The following is a 19,674-nucleotide window of genomic DNA, read 5'->3' on the forward strand; positions in this document are numbered from 1 at the left end:
ACCTCCCAGCCCTCACTCCTATCCCTGGGATGACTTCCCAAATAAGCTACCATAAGTAAGCCTTTGTCTCAGGCTCTGCTTTCAGGGGAGCCTAGGTTAAAAGAACAGAAAAGACTCCTGGAGATTAAAAACATGACAGCTGAAGTGAAAAAGTAGAAGCGGGAAAAGAAAAAATTGCAGAAATACCTCAGAAAATGGAGCCAAAAAGAAAAAAGAGGCAGAAAAAAAGGTGAGAGTAGATAGGAAAAACAGTTCAAGATTTGGATATAGGAATTCCCTAAAAAAGAACATGGAGTGGAAGAAGTCATCAACAAGATTATTTAAGAAATTTTTGCAAAATTAAAGGACATGAATTTCCAGACTGAAAGGGCCTGCCTAGTGCCTTGCGTGAGGGTGAAAGTAGACCAAATATCAAGACCTATGATCTCAGAATTTCAGTATAATGGTGATAAAGAGAAGCTCCTATAAGCTTCCAGAGGAAAAAGGGGGAGGGGTCTTTTTTTTTAAATTAATTAATTAATTTATTTTTGGCTGCTACTCTTCATTGCAGTGTGTGGGCTTCTCACTGCGGTGGCTTCTCTTGTTGTGGAGCACGGGCTCTAGGCGTGTGAGCTTCAGTAGTTGTGGCTCACGGGCTCAGTAGTTGTGGCTCGCCGGCTCTAGAGCGCAGGCTCAGTAGTTGTGGCACACGGGCTTAGTTGCTCCACGGCATGTGGGATCTTCCCGGACCAGGGCTCGAGCCTGTGTCCCCTGCATTGGCAGGCGGATTCTTAACCACTGTGCCACCAGGGAGGTCCTGGGGGTGGGGGGTGGTTCTTTAAAAGGATCAGGCATCAGAGTGGCCTTGGACTTCTCAAGGGCAATACTAGAAACTAGAATATCGTGGAGCAATGCCTTCAAAATTCTGAAGGAAAACTGTTTCCATCCTGGAATTTTGTATTCATCCAAACAGTTAAAGGGAAACATTGAATAAAGACATTTCCCAGACACATTTAGATTAGGTTTTACTGAGGTAAACCCCCAATCTCAGTATCTTGAAAAAAGTTTATTTTTTGTTCAAATTACAGACAGTTGTGGCTCCTCAGCCCCTCCCCTGCTCCAGTGTCTTCATTCCAGGATCCAGGATGAAAGAGCAGAACCTGGAGACAGCTCTTAAAGCTTCTGCTCAGATGTCACATCATATTCTATTGGTCAAAGCAAGTGACATGCCCAAGCCTGGTATTGGTGACATGGGGAATTATATTCATCTGTAGGGAGGCACTGGAGGTCACATAGCAAAGGGCAGGAATATATATCCAGCAAATCGCCAGGGCAGTAATCTACTCCACAGTGTCTCAGAAATTTACCTCCCACATACCCTTTTTCAGGAAGTCACTCAAGGAGGTGTTCCTCTAAAATGGAATGAATCAAGAAAGACGAAGACATGGGATATAGCAAGTGGATACCTAACATAGGAGACAGCAGGAAGGAATCCCCAGGATGGTGGTGAAGGGGGAACTCAGATGACAGCTGTGCCACCAGACCAGATCAGAGGCAGGTCAGAGGGCTCCTGAGGCACTTCTTTAAGAAAAGGAAAAAAATCTGATGTGAATGAATTTACTATGAAGGGATGTATATAACTGATAGGTCGGTGGTGAAGTAGTGATCGGTACACAGAAAACCAAGCAAATTTTAAAAATATTAATTCTAGGGAAAACATCATGTTACACAGGAAAAGAAAATCATAGTGATAATAGCTTGGCCCTGAGTTGCCTTCATAACAATGAAAACACTGAATATTAAAATATAACTAAAATTGGGGGGAAGGAATACGGGGCGGATGGAAGTTCCCTAGCGAAGTCAGTTGAAGAGCTGATTTCCTTATCTGTTGAAGTCTTCAACAGGTAGTGCCTAAGATGAGGTTAAAAAAGAAAAACACTTAAGTATACAAATATAAAAAGAATCAGTTAAAAGGATTAAACCTGGTTTTTGCTCTTCAAGGAGGACGGGGGATGGGGGTGGGGCAGAAGGGCTGAAACTGCTGTTGTCTTAAAACCACGTAGAGCCAACTGAGGCTTCAAGTGATTGACTCTGATTAAAATACTGAGTTTAAATAACAGTCTCCCCATTCTGGGCAAAACAGGAACGAAATGATTCTCATACTCAAATAGGGCATCGTCATAATGCAGTGTCCAATGCAGGCCCATAGAGGGCTCAAGAGGGCCTTGACTTCTTTTGAACTTTGTGTATAAACTGTGTTTACAACTGGCTTCTTTACTAAATTCTTCTGTTGACTTTTGATCTTCATGAGATAATATTGTTGACCTTGAAGTCCTGGGAATATAGTATAGTCAGTGATCTCAAGAAATGTGGGAGAAAGTGGTCAGTGTGAAGTAATTTAAAAGAAACTTCAGGATTGTTGAGTAAGTATGTATCCTTCTGCCTTTCTGTGGACATAGGAAAACTGCTTTAAAAAATCCAACATTTTGCATCTTTCCTCTTCGTTTGCATCTTTTTGTAAAACTATGAAATCTATTTAAAACCTAAAATTATTTTCTATTTGTGGTGACTCAGGACATATTACTTTATTTTGTCATTCTTGATAATCTCCCAAAAGATATCTTTGTAAATTATCTTGTCTATTGTACATGAGCAAGTTTCTAGAAGCTGGGGGTTCCGTTTGTGTTTGTTTATTGGTTGTTTTGTTGTGTTGACGGAAAAAAATCAATAAACCAATCTACAATAGGAATAGAAAAGAGTTTTATTTGAGTCAAACTGAAGATTACAGCCCAGGAGACACAGATTCAAGTAGCGCTTGAACTGTGTTCTGCCAGACTACAAAATGGAGGAGGTTTATAAAGGCAAAGACTGCAAAATTACAGGAGCTGTTTGTCAAGAATTATAATTGGAGCTGGCAAGAAGCAAGGTTGCCTGCCAAGGAAGGATTGATTGTAGTCCCAAATGGTTACATAGTTACAAGGGGAGACCTTGAGACCGTGAGGTTGCAGCTGGCAGCTATCAGATATTGTTTTGAGAACGGATGGTTGTGTCCTTGATTCTGATACAGTTCAGAAAATTTAATTCTGAGTAATCCAGGAACATGTCTGAAACAGTGTCCAAAATGGCCACTCAGCTCCATTTTGAAGGCTTGAACCACAGTTACTCCATTTTGATTTTTTAAAATGCATTCTTTGTGTTAATGGTTAAAGCAGATGTGCAATGCATGTTTAATAGGCCACAAACAAGCTGTTCTTGTTAGCCTAAAGTTCAAGTTAAATCATGTATAAGCCAGAATAAGTTCTTATACCTCACTATGTGAACATCTCTTCCATTAGTTGGGGTAGCACCGTATGCTAACAGATGACTGTTAAATATACTTGATTATAAAAATGATGAGAAATACAGATATGAAATAATTCTGTGTAATTGATTTTCTTACAAAATGCTCTCTCTTTAGGGCATTTTGTAAAATAGCCATTTGGTATCCTCACCTCCACTCTAAAGTCCCAGGGGATCTGTAATCTGTTCATTTTGAGGTAGATAACACTTTTGTGATGAGTAGCAGGTGATATGAGAATCTAACTCTAATAAAATACATACAGGGTTTGATGCAATCAATTATCTTTCAATTGGCATCTGAAAAGGAACTTACTGATAAGCATCCAGAGAGCAGAGAGTGCAAGGCAGGAGCCCCATGGTGAATAAACGTGAAGGAAAAGTTTGAGTGGAAGCAGAAGTAAACAGCAGTTTATTGGAACTGATATGAGCCTGGAATTGGGAAGAGTGCAAGTCATGCTTTAGAAATCTAGGGAGAAATGCAACGAATCTGGAGTGTCCAATGGCCTTAGAAGATAATATTTTAAAATGAATTTCTATTTTTATCTGTACATGGTTATTGAGAAATCAAATAATCAAAGCTTAGAATAAAATATAACAATCCCCTCCCCTCATTTTTCTCATTCTACTTTCAAGTCTTTTGGCATTTACCTCTGAATATCTAAATAATATGCCTAGAATGCATATTTCTGGGTTTGTCAATTTTAGACATGACCTATTGATTTTTTCTTATAGTAAAGACTTAAATATTATACACCCGCCCCTACTACTCCCACTGCATCCTCCCAAGATAGTAACAATAACTTTGTGTTAAATCAATAGTGGTTACCTAATGATGACTATGTAAATATGCTCGCTACACAGCCAAGCAGTGTACCATGATTAGATTTGCTTTCTTGAACAACTTTCTGTTTTTCCTGTTGTTAATCATTTTCCTCCTTCACTTATTTTTCTATCTTCCTTTCCTTAGTTTTTTTTCCCTAAATAAGCAATCAGATCTGACAAATATCTGTTTATGTTATTTCCCAAAAAGTTAACTCAGTTAATGTATAATTTCATTTCTTCCCTGGAGACCTGCCTCCCAGCCATTTGTCTTCCTCTTTCAACCTGGACAGGTTGCTTTCTAAGCCTGCTGCACAGTTGTCAGCCTAGGACTCCTATTGCTGCTCCTTTATTAGATCCCCTGGTTCCCGAATACCATGTCTTCCCCTTTCATATTTTACCCCCTTGTTTTGCTGGAGCACATCCTCTAGTAATATCCCTAGAAACGGGTGCATGAGAAGTAAAAATATATTTAGTCCTTATACATATGAGAATGTCCTTAATTTGCCCTCACACTTTATTATATAATTCTTCTATGGAAATAATTTTCCCACAACTTTTGAAGGCCTGGCTTCACTATTTTATGGCATCCAGTGTTATTGCTAAAAAGTCTGAGGATATTCTGATTATTGAGTCTTTGTGTTGACTATTTTTGTTTTTTTGGGTCCCCCCCAACCAAAGCTTTTAGGATCTTCTCTTTTTCTTTAGTGTTCTGAAATTTCACAATGACTTGCATTGGTGTGTTCTTCTGGCTTTTTATTGTGTCTTTTTAATCTGGAGACTCCTGTGCTTTGGTTTGGGAAATATTCTTGGATTATTTATTTAATAATTTCCTTCTGTCTATATTCTCTTTTCTCTCTTATGGAGCTCTTATTAGTCTGGTGACTTCCTGGATTGATCTTCTGATTTTTCTTTTCCTTTTTTTTTTTCTTCCACTGTCTATCTTTTTGATTTGTGTTCTATTTTTCTGGGAGAATTCCTCAACTCTATCTTCTGACCTTTCTCTTAAATTCTTAATTTCAAAAAGTGCATTCTAATTCTCTGAATGCTTCTTTTTTAATTGTGTCTTGTTCCTGCTTCAATTCATTTTTTATCTCTTTGAGGATATTATAGTTTCTTCTGTTACCTGTGAGCACTTTCTCTCTCTATTTTGGACTCTGCCTTTTATGTGGGAGACTTTTGCCAGTGTCTGGTGATCTTTTAATATTTAGGAGTGAGGCGCTAAAACACCATTTGGAAGTTCTGTGTGCGTGGGGGGCAGTAGCCTGATTGACCTCAATGGAGTGTGGTCAGATGGGGAGCCAGCTGTTTTGAGGCCTCCAGATGTCACTATCTGCGGCTCTTTTCTCCGGGACAGCTCATTTAGTTCAGAGGCGGATCCTCTGCTTCCTGCCTCGGGATAATTACTTGGAGACAGTGTTCTGTGAACTCGAGTGGGAAGGGGCTGAGGAGGGCCTCACAGGTTAATGGGAAGACTTTCACTTGGTTCTACTGTTTTCAGTTGGGTGCCTCATCCCTGTTCTACTTGGGCCTAGTGCCCCTGGGGTGGAAGCCTTTCAGTTCAGTTTCCAGAAAATAAACCCCTGGTCAGCCACAGTGAGGGAGGACTTGTCACTGGCTTAGACTATGAACAAGGGACAAGAGATATAAATTCTCCTTATACAAACTTTAAATTAATCCTCCTAGGATTTTTTTCCCCTCAATGTGTGTGTGTGTGTGTGTGTGTGTGTTTGTGTGTGTGGTAAAATACACATAATATAAAATTTATCATCTTAACCATTTTTAAGTGTACAGTTAAGTAGCATTAAGCACATTCATTTATATTGTCATGCAACCATCACCACTACCCATTCAGAACTCTTTTCATCTTGCAGAATTGAACTTCTATACCCATTAAACAGCAATGCTCCATTACTGAGTCTTTGCCTTGCATTCTTGGCACATCCAGCAGGAACATGCAGGGACACTCAAGGTCAGTGGCAGATGACCATATCCCACACCACCACACCCCTGCCTTCAGAGACTCCCCATACCTCTAGCTCCTAAGACTTGGCAGGGCTCTAAGGCAGGGATTGGCAAATGTTTTCTGTATAAGGGTCAGATAATAAATATTTTAGGCTTTACAGGTAATTACTCAACTCTGCTATTGTATGAAATCAGCCATAGACAATATGCAAACAAATGAGTATGACTGTACTCCAGTAAAACTTTATTTACAAAAACAATTTACAAAAACAAGTTGTGAGTCTGATGTGGCCCATGGGCTATATAGCTGAATGATCTCTGCAAGACTAGGGCAAGAATCTGCTTGCTTCTGGTTGTAGAAAGGTTTTTAGCTTTATCTGTTCTGCTAAGTCAATCATCTGACTTTTCATCTTACAAAAATCTGTTGACATTTCTCCTCTGCTGTTATCTTTTCTCCCAATCACTTTCTCCTGGTGGAATTTATAGCTTTTCTACCCTCTGTAGTTATTTTCACGGCGTTTTCAGTAGGGAACTGAGATAAATGTACATGTTTATTTAACCCACATTTTTAAAAACTTTTAATTTCAAAATAATTTCAAACTTACAGCAAAGTTGTTGCAAGAATAGTATAAGGAATTCCCATATATGCTTTACCCAGAGTTACTAATTGTTAACGTTTTGTTGCATTTGCTTTGTAATTCTCTCTCTCTCTCTCTCTCTCTCTCTCTCTATATATATATATATATATATGTGTGTGTGTGTGTGTGTGTGTAGAGTATATATAGTGTATGAAATGGAAGGACATTTCAGCCATGACTCCTTAAATAATTCAGTGTGTATTTTCTGAGATCAAGGATATTCACTTAGAAAGAATTCATTCTCAAAATCAAGATATTTAACATTAATATAATACTATTATTTAATTTATAGACTTTCTTCAAATGTCCCCAGTAGTCTCAATAATATTCTTCATAGAAATGGTTTCTGGTCCAGGATCCAGTCTAGGATAGAGCGTTGCGATTTGTTTTTATGACTCTTTAGTCTCCTTTCATCATGAACGTTTTTATCTGCCTTTCCTTTCCTTTCATGACATTGACTTTTCTGACATTGACATCTTTGAAAAGTACAGGTCAGTTATTTTGTAGAATGTTACTTAATCTGGGTTTTGGTTTTTTTTTTTTTCCTGATGTTTCCTCATGATTAGATTCATAGTATGCATTTTTGGCATAAAAGATGTTGTTTCCTTCCAGTGAATCAGGAATTGATCTACAATTTTTAGCCAAAATTGTTCCCCCCAACACATTATTCTTCATTCTCCCTGATGTACCTGGAAACTGTCCAGAAGTCTGTACAGAAGAACAGCCTTTGTTCTGACTTTTTAAAAATACATAGTTTATTCTAGAGATCACTTTATACCCATTCTTTCACTCCATAAACCTTTCAACAGCTTTTGACCAAAAGCTGAAATCTGATTGTCTAAATTTTGCCCTGCTGAGTTGGACTCAATGTTTTATTTATTTACTGACTGTGTATATATAGACTGTACTTTGAAATATCTTGCACTGTCCTGGATTTCATATTCTAACACTGGATGAATATCTAACCAAGGAGGAGGATATTAGGATACAGGAGTGAGGAGTGAGGTTACAACCTCAGTGCAGTTTTTTAATATAAAAATAACAGTTTTCTTGAGATATAATTCACATACCATAAAATTCATCCTTTTAAAGTGAACAGTTCAGGGCTTCCCCGGTGGCACTGTGGTTAAGAATCTGCCTGGCAATGCAGGGGGCACGGGTTCGAGCCCGGGAAGATCCCACATGCCACGGAGCAACTAAGCCCATGAACCCGCGAGCCACAAGTACTGAAGTCCGCCCACCTAGAGCCCGTGCTCCGCAACAAGAGAAGCCACCGCAAGAAGCCTGCACCCCGCAAGGAAGAGTAGCCCCCACTCTCCGCAACTAGAAAAAGCCCGCACGCAGCAACGAAGACCCAACGCAGCCAAAAATAAATTTTAAAATTTATATAAAAAAATAAAGTGTACAATTCAGTAGTTTTTAGTATATTAACAGAGTTATGGTGATACACCATCCTCAATATCTAATTTTAGAATGTTTTCATCATCACTGCAGTTTGAAAAGTAACAAATTTGAGTCCCTTTGTAAAATGGCCAGAGGCAGAGCAGCTTCTGTCTGAAAGATGTGGGGGAGGGATGGAGGGATCTCACAGGCTGCACGTTTTCAAGGAGCACAGAGATGCCAGAGACTGCAGGGATGAGAGAAGGCTTTTGTAGGAGGGTGTGGAATTCAAGAACAATAGGATTTCATGTTTGGATGCAGGAGAGCCTCCTTTCCAGGCATGCTGCACGAGCAAAGTTTGGAGATGTGATTGAATTGAGTGTGTTAGCCAAGAACAGCCTCTCTTCATTGAAATGGAGAGTTCTTGGGCCAGGGTGAGCAGTAAGTTTGGAGGCCAAGGGGGTGAACTTTATCCTGAAGTTGTATGCAGGGTGACAGTCAGAAGCTTCATATCCCTGTAACAGGCCCTGGTTCTGGTCTGCCGGCTGTGATCTTGAGGATCCCGGGTGTTGAAACTGCATCTGTGAGCACATAAAAGCGGTGTCGGAGGAGTTGTGAGGCGGTGACGAGGAGCGATGACAGAGGTGACAGGGTAGGTTTTCAGAGGATGAAGGTCTGGGGATTAACGGTTGTTGCAGAAGTCAAGAGCCAAGCATCCACCGGCCTGAGCGCCCAGCTTCTGCTGAACAGAAGTGGATTGATTAAGTGCTACTCTCCAGGGGTTGAACTACCCGTTGTAGACCTCATCCTCACCATGAAGACCTCTTTGGGTTTTGTTTGTTTGTTTTTGTTTTTACATCTTTATTGGAGTATAATGGCTTTACAATGTTGTGTTAGTTTCTGCTGCACAACAAAGTGAATCAGCTATATGTATACATGTATCCCCATATCTCCTCCCTCTTGAACCTCCCTCCCACCCTCCCTATCCCACCCCTCTAGGTGGTCACAAAGCACCGAGCTGATCTCCCTGTGCCATGCGGCTCCTTCCCACTAGCTAGCTATTTTACATTTGGTAGTGTATATACGTCAGTGCTACTCTCTCGCTTCGTCCCAGCTTCCCCTTCGCCCCATCCGTGCCCTCACGTCCGTTCTCTACGAGTGCGATGAAGACCTCTTTGAATGGGTCGTACTTTCACCGAGACTAATGCTTCTCAGACTCTTTGTGTTGAAAGACAGATTTGTTTGTTTTTAAATTTCCCAATCTGTCCTGGACCAATACACGTGTAAAATACAATAGCAATGAACGGCTAGAAATATGAAACAAGTCATACAACGTGCAACCTTGGGGTTTGTTTGTTTTTTGATTCAGTGGACAAAGTTACTGCCTGAGTTACTAAACACTTCGGCTTCGTTTCTCTCCTCGGGTCAGCGGACAGCACTTTGAGAGCCCTCTTCCAAAGCAGAGGCGGAGCTTAGGGAGGTGCAGAGATTCGCCCGGGTCGCTCAGGTAACAGGGGCGGAGCGCGACTGAACCCGGGTCGCCCCGCCGCCCTGGGCCCGGCCCCGGCCCGCCCCTCTGGGAGGCCGAGCCGGGGCGGGGTCAGCGCGGGGTTGGTAGGGGACGCGCGGATAGGGAGCCGGGGAACCCGGGGAGCCAGAGCCGGAGGGACCGCGTACCTGCTGCCGCCGAGCCCGGGAGCCAGGAGCAGACGACCGTAAGCGCCCGGGGGCGTCGTGCGCAGTTTCCGGGGCCTGGGCGGCCGTGACCGCGCTCCCAGGGTGCAGGGGCGGATCGCGATCCCGCGGGCTGGGGGACGCTGTCGGCCGGCGCCGTCCGGCCAGGGATCCAGGGAGACTTCCAGACAGGCCTCCGCTCCCGCCCGCTTCCCCGCAGCCCGCAGCTCCGTCCAGACCTAGGCTCCGAGCGCGCCGCTCGGTCCCCGCCCCCTCTGGCCCGCAAGCGCTCCGGACTCCGGGAGAGGCCCGCGTGAGCCCTGCGAGCGGGCTCGGGCCAGCGGGGGAGAGCAGCGGGGCCCCGTTGCCTGTTTCTCCTGGGGAGTACTGCTTCCAGGGTGCGTCTGGCTCACGTAGTGCAGCTGCACTTGTTTGTCACCGGTGTACTAAAACCGATCTCAAGTCTCTTAGCTGAGACGTGCCATCTCTGTGCGCCGCCCCAGTTTTTCTCTCCCTCCCCTTGCTCTTCTCTCGGGAGAGAAGGCCAACCTGCTCAGCTCAGCGCACAGGAGAGGAAACCTGGGCCCGGGGTTAAGAGTTCACCATGTAGCAGGAGCCCAGGGATGTGATCAGTGTAAGCGCAGCAGAGACCCGAGACTCCTTTAGCCTCCCTCCCCGCAGGAAGCTGGGGAACTTAAGCCTCCGGCCCCTCACTTGCCCGGCCCTTCTGACGCCTTCGGGGTGGAGGCGCGGTCAGAGACTCTAGCGATGTTGTGATCCTAGTTTTGACTTCTTTTAAAGCTTCGTCCCCCACCCCCTTCACTCTCCTCCACTATATAAACTTCAGGCTCCACAAAGCCTGGGTGGGCCCCTGGCGCCCGGATGCGCAGACAGCCTTCTCTCTGCCCTGCCCCCCTCCCCGCGCTGCAGCTCGGTGCCGGCTCCGCCGTGGAGTAGGGGGGGGGACCTCTGCATTCGGCACCTCAGCACCCAGTACATCGGATTTACGAGCTGTTGCGGGAAATTGCTGAGAGCATTGGGATTTATGCCTGTCTCAGTGCCGCTCTGCAGACTCCTCTGAATTCAGCATTAAAAATAAACTTTGGCAAGAAGCGGTACCGCTCTGGGAAGTAGCATTGTCTTCTGGTATGGTGGTTGCTTCCTTCAGGGAGTGGGGGCTTGGGGACGTTTTAGGAGCCTTTCACTAGCCCCAGCAGGTCTGATTTAGCAAAAAGCAGTTTTTTCCTTCCCACCTAGGCGTGGGCAGTGCGAGCGGACTGACCACTGTGTGCAGGCTCTGCCCCGGCACGGGGGCTCAGCAGGGAGCATGCCTTCACGGAGTCTACCGTTCTGCTGGGGGAAAGATGGACGATACGCACAATAAATTTGTAAAATATAAACTATGTTAGAAAGCGATGTGGGAGCAAAATACAGCACTGAAAAGAGAAGTGGGGGGGCGGGTAAAAGAAGGCCCCCCTGAGAGGGGATATTTGAATAATACTGAGGAGTAAGGGGGTGGCAGACTGCTATCTGGAGTGATGGTGCACAGGTCAAGCAAGTGCAAAGGCCCCATGGCAGGCATGTGGCTGGCATGGATGAACTTTATATCTGTTTTCGCTGAGTGTGGGCCAAGCTGCCACCAGGATCCTTTGGTGTGAGTGAGCTACTGGATAAACTTAACTGGCTCAGCCTGAGAACAAGAGGCTCCCCCCACATCCAGTTCCAGGAAAGGAAAGTCTTCCATGGGAAATAACTGCTCAGCAAGGCCGCCAGGGTGAACTTCAACACCACCTGCTCCAACCCACATGCTCCCTGTGTGATCCCACCTGCCTCCCGGCTATCCCTTAAGTGCATGGGCTGGTACAGACTTATGGGAGTGGGATATCCGTGGTAAGAGACTGAATGGGGCCTCTTTGGGCAGAGGAACCTTTAGAGAAAGGGCATCGGATCACTGGAGGAAGTGGAGTGCCTCCCCCAGCCCCCTCCTGTGGTGTCCTCATTCATGTCTGAGGTCTAAATCCAGCACCAGCTGGAGGGCACAGGAGGCCCCCCTGTTATCAATACACGGTGACCCTCCCATTGACATAACCCAACTCCCAGGCTTAGTCATTGCTGACTTGCACCTTGACTTTCCTTCCAGCATCCTGGCCTAGCCCAGACATGGAAAGGCAGGGGCTGCCCAGATTCCAGCTCTCCATCCTTGAGCTGAGATACTCAAAGACATGGAACCCAGCTGGGCTTACAAAATAAGGCAGGGCTCAGTGTGAGCTGCTCACTACTGCCGAAGAAGGAGCCCAGAGCATACCCACTCAGGCTGGAGTGGACACAGACAGAGCAGGCCTGTGGTGACTTGAGGGGTCTCTAGGATCCCATGCTCAAAACCCACCTCTGATAGGACTCTACATCCCATCATAATGATTCATTCCTCTGAGAGGTGATACAGTGATGTGGAAAGAGAATTGGCATAGGAAGAATATCTGGCTGGTGTCCCAGCTCTGCCAGTAAGTTCCCCTCTGGGGACCTCATCCATGAAATGAGGTTGGGCTATATAATCTGCAAGGCTTCTTACAGATCTAATATGTGATGATTCTGTGGTTAAGAGTCCAAAGGGATCTTCAGAAAAGGAAAGAGGTTAGTGGGGAGCTGTCAGCTTTGATGGGGCCTGGGTGGTCCTGCAGCCTACGCCGGGTTCGCTGCGGGCAGCGTCAAATAGAGTGAAGGGCCTGGCCAGGGTGTAGGGGGCAAAACCCCAGGCAGAGGTCGAGGGCCCAGGGTTGAGGCAGAAGTGTCACTGCCCAGGCCAGCTGGCCCCATGGGTCACCTGTGGGCTGCTGGTGGGTGGTTCTTGGCCTGAGCCCAGTGGTTTAGGAGCAGAGGCTCCAGGGGCTGTATGGTCAGGTGGGGAGGTTGCAGCAGGGAGATGGCACCCCAGCAGTTCCCCCAAGAGGGAACCAAAGCTTTGCCAAGGATCCAGCACCCCCCCACCCCCTTCCCTGAGGAGGGAGTGCTGGACGCTGTCTTGTCAAGGAGAGAACGGTACGATCCTGCCCTTGGTTGCCTAACTGAACACGCCATTGTGCAAACCAGGTTCAAACTGAAACACAGCCTCTTCTGCCATCAAGGTTACAGTCGGCCCTCCGTATCCCTAGGCTTTGAGGCCGTGGATGTGGAACCCAGCCACGTGGAGGGCAGACTGCACTCTGCCATTTTATATAAGGGACCTGAGCATCCACCGATTTTGGTATCCGGAGGGTGCTGGGACCAATCCCCCACGGATACTGAGGAATGACTCTATGTTTACTTCCTGAGGGAGGTCATAGTTCATCCTTTGTCACCAGAGAGCAGCTGTTTTCACTGTCTAAAGTCTAGCCTGTGAACGTTCCTCTAGACAGGCTCAAGGACCTGGAGTGGAGTCTTCCTGTCCACTGGACCCCATTGTCTGTCTTGGCTTTGCTGTCAGGCAGTGGGCGCTGTTCCCATGAGGAGCCATTTGAGTGCACGGTCCAACTACTGCAAAGCCACAGCTGTTAGGCTCAACTGAAAGTGCTTGCATTAGGAAAAAAAAAATGCTCTTCTATTTGGGGATTTCAAGGACTTTCTGGAGGAATCTATAGCTAACTCACAAATGGGAACCATGGGTCTTGTCCCGAGTCAGGAGCAGGAGTTTTTACTACCTTTAGCGTTTGGGAAGATTGATAAACTGAATTAAAATATCTTCTTGGCACTTGCAAGCTGGGTTAACTTGGGCAAACTGTTTAGCCTCTTGGAGCTTCATTTTTTTAAATTTTTTAATTTTTTTATTTTTGGCTGTGTTGGGTCTTTGCTTCTGTGCAAGGGCTTTCTCTAGTTGTGGCAAGCGGGGGCCACCCTTCATCGTGGTGCACGGGCCTCTCACTATCGCGGCCTCTCTTGTTGCGGAGCACAGGCTCCAGACGCGCAGGCTCAGTAGTTGTGGCTCACAGGCCCAGTTGCTCCGCGGCATGTGGGATCTTCCCAGACCAGGGCTCGAACCCGTGTCCCCCTGCATCGGCAGGTAGATTCTCAACCACTGCGCCACCAGGGAAGCCCTGGAGCTTCATTTTTAAATCTCTTTAAAACAGAAAACAGCTCCGCCTTACTTCTTAGGGTTATCATAGCACAGGAGATGATGTGCTTATGGAGTCTTCCCACCACCATGCCCCGGTCCAGGGCTTCGTTGGGCTTCCTCAGAGGAGGTGGTGCTGCCCAGACGCGTCCTCATGTTCTGGAAGGGCTCTGAGCGTCCCCGCCGTGGGCCTATCGGGTGGGCTGTAGCCAGGCTGTGGCCTGCAGTGAGCCGTGAGGGCTGCAGGAAGCCAATGACCAGGAGCGGGAGGCCAGGTGCCTCCGCGTCAGAGACCTGCGTGGTGCTTCTCAGTGGCTGGGCGTGGGCCTACACCCTTCCCCGAGGACCACCACCTCAGGGTGTCCCCTGGCAGCTCAGCCTGGGACGTGGCTTTCCAGGTGGCATGAGTGACCTTTGCGATACTGGGGGCGACTTTCCGATTGTACTACCCTTCTCGTTAGAACTGGAGAGACTTGGACCTTTTGGAAAGTAAGAGAAACACTGATTCCAGCACCAAGCTCCGTGATTAACCCCTGAGTGCCAAGGGCTCAGGGAAATCTGACGCTCTTACCAACTCTTTGGGAGAAAAGGGATGTATTTTCCTGCTCTCCAGGTTTTCTGCCTGTGAACCAAGTTGTCGCTGTGAGGAGGCCGGAGCCGGCAGGCTGGCCACCGGCTGGGGGAAGGCGGCCCCCTGCCCTCGGCCGGTTCTGTGCCCCCTTCCCACAGGTGGGTCTCAGGGTCACAGTGATACTGTCAAGATGGAACACCTTAATTTCAGAGTTGCCCCCTGGACCTTTGGTTGAACTTCAGAAGTATTTTTAGCCTTTTTTGACTTTTTATTTCTTTTTGCAACCTAGACATTTCCACAAGCAAACTGACCCCACCAAGACACCAGCAACCCAGAATATTCCTCTGAACTCAGACCCTAGTCCTTAGGGCTGCAGTACGTGAAGCACAGGGAACCTTTCAGTGCATTTCAGACAATAAAGCCAGCTCAGGTGACTGTGCTGTGGCCCAGCTCGCAGTGCTATCCTGTTACACACTATTGAGGAAGCTTCCAGACCGGGAGCACATCGCTGAGGAAAAGCAGGCTTGGGGAGGGGAGGGAGGAGACAGAGTGTGGTTAATGGTGGAAAGGAAATCAAATAGGTGTATTATATGGCCCACGCCTATTATCTCCTGAAATAAGAGTCTTTCTCTCCTCAAATAGAGAATGCCAAGTATTGAAATTCCAGGAAGGTAATGTTTTTTTCCTCATAGGCAGTGAACTGTGTTCCACTTGGGTTTTTTCTCTGGTAATTTAGAACCAGTGGACAACTTGACAGAATGCGAGATGGAAAGGATTCAAGTGAAACTCCCAGAGCATGAGTGTGTGAACCCTGCAGGGCGGAGAGAGTCTGCTCCCCGCTTGTGTTAACTAAAAGTCTGCATGGCAGCTTGTGTAAATGAGTTTGTGGTGGCCCCTGCTCCCCCAGCTCAGGGGCATTTAAAATCTGTGGAGGTCAGCATCCCCTCTCTGAAGGTGCTCTGGGCCAGCCAGCCCACCCATATCATTCCCCCCCTTCACCCATCCAGACCCTCCAGGCAGGTGCTGAGGCTGCCTTCACTCAGGCCCCAGAGTCCAGAGCCCCCTCCTTATCCTAGGCCACGCTTCCCTCACTTTCTGCCTTCCAGCCACACTGGCCTTCAGGCATCCTATCCGCCCTGGAACCCTCTGCCCTTCCCTCTTTCAAGGATCGCTCCTAACTTCCCTTCTTGGTTCAGGTAACACTTCCTCAGGGAAGGTTCCCTCAGCTTCAGGGTGGGCCTCTCTCCCCGACCTTTAGTGTCCTCAGGATTTAAAAACAAAACGTGAATGCCTGTGACAGCTGTTCCCTGTGCAGCCACTTTCCCTGTGTTCATTCAGTAAGGGATGTACTTTACTCCACCCATTTTGCAGGTGTGGAGACTGAGGCTTGGAGAAATGAAAGCACTGGCCTAAGTTTACCTAGGCTATGGCTGGTAAGGGATAGGGCCAGGATTCAAAGCAGGCCCTGAGGGCCTGACCACAGCCAAACTGGCTCCTGAGTCCATGAAGATTTTCATCAGATCAGATTAGCAGTCAGTAATTGTATTCTTTCTGTCTGTCTATACAGGTGTGTGTATGTGTGTGTGTGCATATATATATATATATATATATATATATATATCTCGTTGGGGGCATGGGAATGCGGGCAGGGGGCGGGTATGACCCTCCAGGGCACACAGTGATGTGCCTTCACTCAGGCCCCAGAACAGGGTTCCCCATAAGAAGGCTACCCCCCACACTGTTTTTACTTTTTTACCTCCCTTTGTTTTTGCCTACAAACGTCATGTTTCTTTTCCTGCCAGGCTGCTCTCCCGGGCTTGGCTCCAGATCTTTCAGGGAGATAAACATGGCCCTTGTCCCAAGTGCAGAACATTCTAATCTGTCCAGCCCAGCTGACCTTGCCCATGGGCCTCGTCCACCCCAGCACCGCTGGCCACTGGGGTTCCGGGAAAGGCCTGTGGGTGGAGAGGCTGGTCGCGTGCTGGGCTGTGCAGAGTTGGGGAGGCCCTTCACCCAGGGTTTTCCCCCATCTATCCTGGGCCAGAGCGGTCTCCGCTACAGTGAGCTTGCCTGGGAGTTTCGGGCATCGCTGTTGGGGAGCCCCTGGGAGCCCCAGGCTTTGGCCGGCCTCCGGTGCACGTTGCTGGAGGGACGTTCCTGGTCTGGGTGGCCTTCCTTGGCATGCCCACCTGGAGTGGAAGGGAAGCCATCTGTTTTCCCCTTTCTGCTGGATATGCCTCTCCCCAGGAAGAAGCAGCAAGGCTGGGTAGGGTGGCGAGGGGCTGAGGCTGAGGAAGCACACAGACCCCCAGCCCCACCTTTCTCTGGCCTGGAGTCTGGGGGCACACAGTGTACCCCTCTGCCCCGCGGTTGTGGACCGCTGGCCGACTACTTCCCCAGAAGGAACACGAGGTTATCACGCTCCTGAGTCTGAATCCCTGTCAGGAAGACGTCAGACAACAGGGTGGAGGGAGGAATGCCCCGTGCAGGTCACAGCTGGGCCTTCTCCTCGGGCTCAGGTCTGTGTCCACCCTCTCGGCCTCTTCTCTTGAAGGACATTTGGGCATCCAGCCCAAGGCCAGGTACATGGTAAGAGCTGGAGTTAGCTAGTAGCTTTCTATGACTTGGGGAGCATTTTCAGATTGTGAGGTCCTCACCACCTGCCTGGGTCCGAGGGAGGAGACTCTCCGAGGGCAGGGTGGCCGACCCGCCCCTCCCCCCATTGTGTTCAGCAGGATCCTGAGGCTGATAGTCATCTTTCTAGGTCCCCAACCCTGACATTTACAGTGCGCCTGGGATACCGGCCCATCTCTACAAACTAGGCTCAGCAGCAGGTCGTCTATAATTCCTCAAGGAGAATTCAGCCATCTTTCTGTTCAAAAGGTCTGATAATGTTCAACGCTGTCATTCAAAGAACTTTTAAATTCATTCATTCAACAAATTTTTTTTTATCACAAGTTGTCAACAGCACTTTATTTATTTATTTATATAAATTTATTTATTTGTTTATTTATTTTTGGCTGTGTTGGGTCTTCGTTTCTGTGCGAGGGCTTTCTCTAGTTGCGGCGAGCGGGGGCCACTCTTCATCGCGGTGCGCGGGCCTCTCACTATCGTGGCCTCTCTTGTTGCGGAGCATAGGTTCCAGACGCGCAGGCTCAGTAATTGTGGCTCACGGGCCAAGTTGCTCCGCGGCATGTGGGATCTTCCCAGACCAGGGCTTGAACCCGTGTCCCCTGCATTGGCAGGCAGATTCTCAACCACTGCGCCACCAGGGAAGCCCAACAGCACTTTATTTTGTTCTAATGCTTCTTGTTGGCAGCTGCCACCTGTCCGGCGATTCTGTCCAGATCTCTCTGTCCCTGAGGTGTCAGTTTGTAGCCCCCATCTTGGTCCTTTCCCACCTTTTTCAGCCCCTCCAGGGCTTGGAGAACCCGACGGGCCATGCTCTTAGAGCCTCTGCCGAAGTGGCTGGGCATGACACCGTTCCCCTGACGCCCACCATAGATCTTGGTCATGGAGCCCCCACCCCGCGCTGCCCCGTAGGCACAGGTGCTGTGCTGTGGAAGCAGCTCGTGTGTAGAACCAGTTCTTAGCGTAGGGAGTGAGCTCTTTGTGCTTGGCCGGCTTGACAGTGTCCACCCATTCAGGGACTTTCAACTTCCTGGACTTTTTGAGGAAGACTGCCAGAGCTCTGACGAAGTCCCGCTGGTTCACGTCTTTTACAGTAACTCCAAGCATTGTGCGGCCTCCGAGCTGCCGGCCGGGGGAAAAGGCCCTTCAACAAATATTTACCGAGCATCCAATAAGTGCCAGGCACTGGGGACCCAGGGGAGCCAAAGCAGCCCTAGTCTCTACCCTCAAAGAGCTTCCTTCCAGTGGGGGAGACCCCTACCAGTCACACAACCTCATGGACAAACGTGACAGTGACAGGGGGTAGGAAGGAGAGGTGCGTGGTGCTGAAATAGGCTTGGAGGAGGGACACGATCTGAAATCGGAAGGATGAACACGAGTTAAGGAGCTGAGAAGGGACGGGAAGAGCATTGCAGACAGAGGGGAACCAGCATTTCCATGAAGCCCTGCAGCAGGAGGGAGCAGGTGAGCACACAGGCCTGAAAGGACAAGGGGTTCAGGGCTGAAGCCTGGGAGGGGTGTGGGCAGGTCAGACCACACAGGCCTTGAAGGTCACCTTAACCAGTGTTGCTTTGTCCCCAGAGTAGCAGGAAGCTATTTAAGAGTTTTAACAAGGGGCACGACAGGGCCAGATTTGCATTGCCAAAAGATCGCTGTGGCTACAGAGTGTATTGGAGGGGGCTGAGCAGGGGTGAGTGGACCGGCTGTAGTCCAGGGAGAGACGGGCACCTGGGCACCTGGGCTGGGTGGTGGTGTTGGAGAAGGATTGGGGATATAATTTGGGAGGTAGAGCTGCCGGAACTTGCCGAGAGATTGGATGTGGATGAAATGGAGGAGGGGGGTTTCAAGGACATCGCCTGGGTTTTTGGCTTGGCAGATGGAAGGTGGCTACTGCCAGCTACGGTGAGAGGGAACCCCAGAAGAAGACAAAGTTTAGGGAGACAAGTGCAACTTCAGATGCACTGGAGGAGGTTTTGAGACATTGAGGAACTATCGAGTTGGCAGGTCGGTGCCTGGGTCTGGAGCTCAGAGGAGGTCTGGGTTAGAGATGCTCACGTCCGTCATCTGTCCAGAGGTGGCAGCGGGAGCCATGTGCACAGAAAGGACAGCCCCGTTTGGACACCAGTTCTTCGGCAGCCAGTGTTTCTCCCACAGCCCAGCCAGCTTTCTTCACCCTGTTTCATATGTTCGCCAGGCCCCCGGCCCTCAGATGCCCATGGGTTTCTGAGTTTCTGGATTCACCTTTGTCTCCAGGGCTTCTTGGCCACTGGGAGGTCACACCTCAGCTGCTGAGTGCGTTTGCGCAGTTCTGGTGCTGCGAGGTGTCTGACTCACTGTTGGAGCTGGATCACAGGGAAGACTCACTCTTGTGGTTGTCCATATTTTTAAAATGTATAATTATTTTGTTTTGGGGTAGATACTACATGCATTTGGTTAAAAAAATTTTTTTTTTCAACATGCAAAAACATATTCAGTGAAAGTTTGTTTCCTCTTTGCTGTCTTTTGAGAACATACTTTTATGTGATTGGGGCATCAGGAAAATGTTTATTTATCATATAAATGTTCCAGAGACGGAACAGTAATAGAACATTGAA

The 19,674-nt window shown here is 47.9% G+C and overlaps 1 protein-coding gene and 1 pseudogene across 4 annotated transcripts in view; one reads left to right on the forward strand and one right to left on the reverse strand.

The window, feature by feature from the left end:
* The first annotated feature begins 9,678 nt into the window (after window positions 1–9,678).
* Window positions 9,679–19,674, forward strand: part of EPHX1 (epoxide hydrolase 1) — a 40,447-nt gene continuing 30,451 nt past the window's right edge. For 2 of the 3 annotated variants that reach the window (XM_082427280.1, XM_082427282.1), the window contains exon 1: window positions 9,679–9,835. The gene's annotated coding sequence lies outside the window, so the exon portion shown is untranslated. Of the gene's footprint in view, window positions 9,836–18,404; window positions 18,545–19,674 lie in introns of those variants that run through there. The other variant, XM_082427281.1, reaches the window with a different exon arrangement.
* On the reverse strand, window positions 17,342–18,192 carry LOC309644407 (small ribosomal subunit protein eS19 pseudogene; annotated as a pseudogene). Its single transcript has one exon. The product of its transcript is annotated as a small ribosomal subunit protein eS19 pseudogene (transcript).

The sequence above is a fragment of the Balaenoptera physalus genome, assembly GCF_965194825.1.
Source record: "Balaenoptera physalus genome assembly, chromosome: 1".
Taxonomy (NCBI): domain Eukaryota; kingdom Metazoa; phylum Chordata; class Mammalia; order Artiodactyla; family Balaenopteridae; genus Balaenoptera; species Balaenoptera physalus.